The 7,846-nt window shown below is 29.0% G+C and overlaps 1 non-coding gene across 1 annotated transcript; it reads left to right on the forward strand.

Annotated features, from left to right (window-relative positions):
- Window positions 1-3,410: 3,410 nt before the first annotated feature.
- Window positions 3,411-3,482, forward strand: Trnam-cau. Its single transcript has one exon. It is a non-coding gene; the product is annotated as a tRNA-Met (tRNA).
- The last annotated feature ends 4,364 nt before the right edge of the window (window positions 3,483-7,846 follow it).

Below are 7,846 nucleotides of genomic sequence, written 5' to 3' on the forward strand. Positions count from 1 at the left end.
AACGGGTTTCGATAACCCCGCCCCTGGTATGGATATAATAGGCAAAAAACTAAAAAATCCCATTTTTGGGATTTTTTAAAACTTTTTTGGGAATTCCGGGATTTCTAATAAGAAAATTCGAAATTTTGATTTAATTTTGGATTTTAAGTAAAAAAATCTACCTAACTGTAAAATTTCATCAAAAAATATTCATAAATAAAATTTTTATTGCAATTAGAAAAATTTGTATCTTCGCAAAAACTGAATAAAAAACATTTTTTAATTCTTTTTTTAAAAAAGTATTCCGCGAATTTTTTAATTTTCAAAAATTATATACAGTTTTGAAAAATAGACAAAATTACCTTTCCATTGATATATAACATGCCTACCTAATGTTTTTTAAGTGACAAATTAATTAGGGAAAACTCAACATCTTTTAGAAAATTTGCCTAGCACTATTATTTTCATCCATAAGGTTAACTCTTAAATTTGTTACATATATGGATGAAAATAATAGTGCTAGGTAAATTTTCTAAAAGATGTTGAGTTTTCCCTAATTAATTTGTCACTTAAAAAACATTAGGTAGGCATGTTATATATCAATGGAAAGGTAATTTTGTCTATTTTTCAAAACTGTATATAATTTTTGAAAATTAAAAAATTCGCGGAATACTTTTTTAAAAAAAAATTAAAAAATGTTTTTTATTCAGTTTTTGCGAAGATACAAATTTTTCTAATTGCAATAAAAATTTTATTTATGAATATTTTTTGATGAAATTTTACAGTTAGGTAGATTTTTTTACTTAAAATCCAAAATTAAATCAAAATTTCGAATTTTCTTATTAGAAATCCCGGAATTCCCAAAAAAGTTTTAAAAAATCCCAAAAATGGGATTTTTTGGTTTTTTGCCTATTATATCCATACCAGGGGCGGGGTTATCGAAACCCGTTACAAAATGATTAAGAACTTATTGGGTCATATAAAACAGGTCACTATAATTTGATATCGACTATGCGATTTGAGAATTTTTGCTCAAAATTTAATTTTCCATAAAAAATAGGGTTTTTTTGGATGGACCTGGTCCCCTCGGTATCAAAAATTTTTAGGTTTTGTTTCATTTATCGTATTTTATGTAAAGTCAGCTTTCCAAAAAGTATAAATTCTATATACATCTTCTTAGAAACTTTTTAGATAACTTAAAAAGAAAAAGATACTTTTTTCCCAAAAAAATGACAAAAAATCGCCTTTTTTTAATTTTTTTAATTTAAATGCCTATAACTTTGGACTCAGTCATGATTTTTACATAATTCTTTCACTGCTTGGTATATAAACTTGTTGTTAAGCAAATAAAAAAAAAATGGCGAAAATCGGAAATATTTGGACCTGCTATTATCAAAAAAACTAAAGTAAGGACGGTAAAAATTTTAAAATTTTAATATTCAAATGCGAATATCTCCTAAACTATAAGAGATAATTTACTGCTACGACGACATTTTTTATAGTGCTCGATGAGGAGATTCTATATACGAAATTTTTTTTAAATCGGAACTCAAATGAAGAAATAGGATCGTTTTAAAAATTTAACATAGCCGAGGTGTCCTAATTTGAGGACCCCCCGCCGGGCCCCTGGTTGGCCTATAAGGTCCAAATTCAAAACCTAAACTCGACAACACCTCCTCTTTGTGCATACCAAATTTCATTAAAATCGGATTAACCGTTTAGAAGTTACCGAATTATTTCCCTCTTTTTTTTTTCCTATACCACTGTGCGTTGGTAGTAAAATGTGCAGAAAATGTCTAATATTGTCAATAATGCTTTTTCTGGCAACGTTGCAAAATATAAATTGCAAGTTCACACGATTGTTGGACATTTTCTGCACATTTTACTGATAACGTTGTAAGATCTGACATCCGTGTAACTGAGCTTTAACTAACTAAATATGATCCTTTGTCCCTTAAAAAAGACTAAAATTTGAGACACATACAAAAAATTTTAAAATTTGTTTATAAATATTTATAATAATTTTTTTTACAGCCTCCAGTTTCCTTTTAAAATTTACATTAGAAAACATCGCACTATGGGCCAGAGAGAAACTCAGATACAAAAAGTGTAATTAAATAATTATACACATGGGGAATTACGTGTCAAGTGACCGAACTTTAAAAATCGATTTCTTCCGATTTGGATGAAATTTGCACCAATGTTAGTACTATGGGATAGTAGGTTGGATACAAATTTGAAGTAATAGCTATCTGAACTCCTTTGGACAATTTTTGCTAGGACCAATAGGTGAAAAGTTACACTCATTTCAATAAAACCCTGTATGACCAAAATGTCCAACTTTGACCCCCTCTAAGTCTGGCAGTTCTTGACCGATAGAGCTGACCAGTCTGACTTATTATCCAATAGTATTAACTTTAGTGCAAATTTCGTCGAAATCGATTTTTTGAGTTGGGTCACTTGACATGAAATTCCCCATATGTGTTAAGCGTTTGTAGTGATTAATATTTTGAGGTTAGAAAAACATGTTGCAAATTAACAAAAAATGACAATAACTCAAAAACTGGTAATGGTACAAAAAATTATCTGTAATTTAAATGTCATAAATTTGATTCTTTACAAATTTTGTTATGACTCCTAAACCCGTAGGATGCTAAGACAAGAGATATTTCTAAAAAAATGTATTATTTTGACATTTGACCTCTAATATTTCTTCTAATTAAGACATGATTGCAGATAATTTTGTCCATAATATTTCTAACATCCAGTTGATGGTCTGTGACAACTTTTACATTATTCGGCATTAAAACTTTATTTGAGTGGACTAAAAATTTATTAAAATGTATAAAAGGCAAATTTTAAATGTAGCTAAATAAAAACAGCCATAACTTCTGATTCCATTGAGATCCCAATTTGAAAATTTTACATCGTAATAATAAATCTATTGTCTACTTCGTAACAAAAAAAAAAAATAAAAAACAAAATACCATTTTCAGGATATTCAAAGATAAAGGACGTTTTTCGCTTTATGGTCCTTGATCCTGGACCTAGAAAACATATTATGAAATTTCAATAATGAGTATAACGGATAACGGGTTCCAAAGTAATTAAGTCATCAACTTTAAAGTCCATTTAAAAAAGAAATCTGTGCACCGTTTTTGTAATTCTCGCATCGAGAAAATCTGTCGAAAAATTCATCTTGTGTAAAACAGGGTGAATACAAAAAATTTAAAAATTACTTATTAAATTTTAATGAGTACAGTTTAAAAATAATCAAAGTCACACTGTTAAAAACTGGAAGACTATTATATTTTAAGTTTTTTCTTGATTCGAGAAAATTACACAAACGAGTTACTGAACCAATATGGAAAACCTGAAACGCAATTTTTATCTGTGCAATCCCTAGTATCATGCGAAACTATAATTTGTCAAGCAGAGTGGCGCAGTGGAAGCGTGCTGGGCCCATAACCCAGAGGTCCGAGGATCGAAACCTTGCTCTGCTAATTATTTTTTATATTTTTTAACCTCAAGAGACTAAATAACACAAAATAAATTGAGTGAAAAATTATATCAGTTAATGCAATTAAAACGGTTTTCAGAAATAGAAATTATTTGAAAATTTGAAATTAAAATAATACAAATACATTTAATTATAGCTAAGTACAAGTTTTTACACACAATGTTCAACTATTTCCTGCTTACTTCCATATTAAATTATTTGTATTATCCGAAAAAGCATTAAAACTTTTGTTATTAGTAGTTCTATACGAAGCTTCCTAGTACTATATTATTCACATATATCTTCCATCTAAGTAAGACAATGACAATGTAGGTGCATCCAATTTGATGTATATATTCAATTTCTACTATCGACTTTATAAGCGAAATTTGGACGAAATGAACAACAGCAAAAAACAAACAAAATTTTGTTTCCAGCAGCGGCTGGAAATTGAACCACTAACTATATAACGCTTAGTAATCATCACGCTAACCACTTAAGCCACACCACTCTCAATATTAATTGAATCGGATGTTAGTTATAAGCGCTTATAACCTATTCTATTTGAGTCTAACACTAACTCCATGGTTCTTTATAAATTAATCATTTTGTTATTTGCAGATTTTATTATCACATGTATATCGTCGATACTTTATAAAAATCAGGAGAATTTTCGGAATAGCGACTTTAATGAGGGCTTTGGTCAATTTTGGTCATAATTGAAAAGATTGATTGAATTTCAAAAGATGGACCTATACTAAATGAATCGATCCTTTATTTCAAATTTCATAGCTAAAGTATCGACGATATACATGTGATAAAAAAATCTGCAAATAACGGAATGATGAATTAATAAAAAAGAACCATAAATAGGGCCACCTTTCAAAATTAATGTTAATTTTTCAGCTTATGATTTGAAAGGTATAGCACTCTTACTTGTTTTTCATTCGTTTCACTTTTTATAAATTCGACCTTCGATTACAAATGCTAGTTGTATTAGACTCACAAGGAATAGGCGCTTATAGTGGTGTAGCTTAAGTGGTTAGCGTGATGATCACTAAGCGTTAGATTGTTAGTCGTTCGATTCCCAGCCGTTGCTGGAAACTATTTTGCTATTGTTCGTTTCATCCGAATTTCGTTTATAAAGTCGATAGTGTTGGACCTATATTTTGGATTATGCCAATCTGCGTAGGAATTGAATATATACTTTAAGTTGGTTGCTCCTTCATTGTCTTTCTTAGATGGAAGATGTATATACATTAAAGTACTAGAATGTTTCATATAAAACTACTAATAAGGAATGTTGAATTGATTTTCAGGATACATAATACAAAGTGTTGTATAATATAATATGGAAGTAGGTATAATTAAATTTATTTGTATTATTTAAATTTCAAGATCTAGGTATTCAAATTCTCAAATAATTTGAATTTTTGAAAACCATTTTAATTGCATTAAATCATATAATTGTTTAATTGTGGCATTTAGTACATAACAGTCTTGGGGTTAAAGAATATAAAAAAATAATTAGCAGAGCCAGGTTTCGATCCTCGGACCTCTGGGTTATGGGCCCAGCACGCTTCCACTGCGCCACTCTGCTTGACAAATTATAGTTTACATTCCCAGATATCATATTTTTGAAAATTTTAGAATTTGTGTAATTTGTGATACTAGGATTGCACAGAAAAAACTGCATTTCAGTTTTTCCATATTGCTTCAGATTTCTTTTCGAAATGGACTTGAAATTTTCGTGTATAAATGTATACACTTTTAACTCTATAGTTGCTTATTATTCAGAAATTTTATTAAAATTTTGCAAAACTGTAGAATTAGCATTTTCTTGCACAAAATCCTTCAATGGAACTACATATATTCACGAAATTGGGAATTTATTAAATGAAAAGAAATTTTGTTGAATTTTGGTTTAACTAAACTATAGCAGGTGTCCTCCAACACTGGACAATTTCATATTGCTTCTAATGCTAAATATTTATCAATTTAAAATCTTTCATAGAATTCAATTCAATATTTTTACATATGATTAAAAAAAATTCGTGCAAAATAATAATACAATTCAAATTCCATTCATAAATCAAAACTCAAAGAATCTCAATGAATTTTTAGAAGAAAACAAAAGAGAATAAAACGATCAAGATATAATTTTTTCTAATAAATTTGTTGACATGTTGTTTTAGCTTCTTTAGTAGTATTAAATAATAAGTACTACAACAATTTGATGATGACAAGTGATAACAACAATTATTATGATGAAGTCCTTAATTCATATACACAAAAAGGACATGATCGTGATAACACTTTTTTCAATACAACTCAACTTATTCTATTCATTCACTATTTCTTTTTGTGGAAGTATGAGAGTAAGTACATGACAGTAGACAATGCGCATGCCTAAACACACCCCATGTTTATGAATGTATTTTTCACTGTTTCCATAGAATACTGAGGGACCCTCATCATGGTACCTTTTTTAACAAATTATTTTAAATGAATAGAATAAAAAGAATTAGAAAAAATTATTACGTATTTATAATCAAAACAAAAAATATCAACAAGATGTTGAGTTAAGATGGAACTGATCATTGATAACTACACCCACTATAAAAGGATTAGTTAATACTACATACATACATACATACATACATACATATTGTATATAAGAATATGTTTTGCACAATTGTTTGTTTGGTTCTTTCTAAATTCTAAACAATAAAATCTATTTTTATTATTATTTTTAAATCAGCAACCCTTTTCCAAGAGAAGGAGTAAAAATAATAGTTGTTTTGTTCATTTTACTTTTTGTTGAATCTATTCTGCTTGATTCTGGGACTATTTATTAATTTCACTTAAACTTCATTGCCATTCCATGGAAGTTAATTGTTATTAAAACGTATTATATTTTTAGTATTTTTTTTAACAAAGTCTATTCAAGTTCAGAGTTCATAGAAATCATTTCTTTATTTAATCGTTATAACAATCGTATTGATTTCTAATAAAAGATCACTTGTTCTCACGTGTAAAATTCTACAACAGTCATAAGGGTTTATAAGTTGTAAACTACTCATTCTCTACAACATTTTTTACATACCGATTTTATTCGTAATTCTTTAAATTGGGAATACACTTGTCTGTACCACCAAATATTTTTGTAGAAATTATTCGTTTACATTGTTATGTAATTGATCTTTAGAGCGCAATTCAAGTGAAATTAATTGCGGTTTTTTTAAATAATGAAAAAATGCCCTGAGAAGTTTTCAACAATTATTATGTGATTTTAGTTTTTGATTGTTGAAAACACGTAATTAGTATTAAATATCAGCCAAGCATGTTTCCTATACTCGATAGTTTTCTATCTTAGTTTGGCAGGATCAGGTTAATGAACTTGAAGATTACAATCTATTTATATTATTTTGGAAAATTAAAACAATTTTCTTTATTGTTACGAGGAAGAAAAGGCGAGATAGTGAAAAAGGAAAAAATTCGCCATCTGAAGCCAAAGTTGCCAAGAGAAGACACCGGGAAGATCTCTGCTAAGTTAATACAAGATACAAAATCCCAATAGACCAACACGCTAAGGTAGAAGACAAAACATGGGTGTGATGTTGATAAGGTTGGCATCACACTAATATGCTGCTGTTGGACGGCGCTAAGCTAGGTCTGGTAAAAAGAGGTAATTTTCGGTGCTCTCACAGTCCATTGTCTACATAATAGAACAGGGCAGTAAAAAGAATAATAAGCCCACATTTGAAATTATTGAATGCCAAAATGCTGAACCGAGAATGGAGAAGTGGGATGTCTTTATTCTTGTGGTAGGTATCGACCAGAATATTTTACATTTATATTTCACCTCTACAGCTGTCATCTTCAAAATTGAAAAGGTGTCGATTAGAAGGGCTGTTACAAAAAAGGCCCGACATTGACACCGAAGTAACTATGACGAATCTACAGCATAATTAGCCAGTAAAGTAACGTGGAGAAGAATAAATCCTTAATAAGTCCTGAAATTTGGTGACTTATTTCATTATGAAATAATTAAAAGTGAAAAAAGCCCCAACGAATTGTAATAACTTCCTAAATTAAAATGAAATAACACCCCATTTTTAGGGAATCATTTCATATGAAACAAATCCCTAATTTTAAAATGAAATAAGTGGCGTCATAAAATAACTCCCCACGAAATAACTCCCTAAAACAAAAATGAAATAACTCCCTAAAAATTTGTTCAGAAAGCAAAAACAACGAAATTTGGGGATTTAATTCGTTTTTGGGGGCATTATTTGACATTTAAAATGGGGACTTATTTCATTATGAAATAATTCCTCAAAATTCAAAATGAAATAAATTCCAAAA

Source organism: Lucilia sericata, unplaced genomic scaffold, assembly GCF_015586225.1.
Source record: "Lucilia sericata isolate MDLA Ls3-8-SP2 unplaced genomic scaffold, ASM1558622v1 Contig000218F_arrow, whole genome shotgun sequence".
Taxonomy (NCBI): Eukaryota; Metazoa; Arthropoda; class Insecta; order Diptera; family Calliphoridae; genus Lucilia; species Lucilia sericata.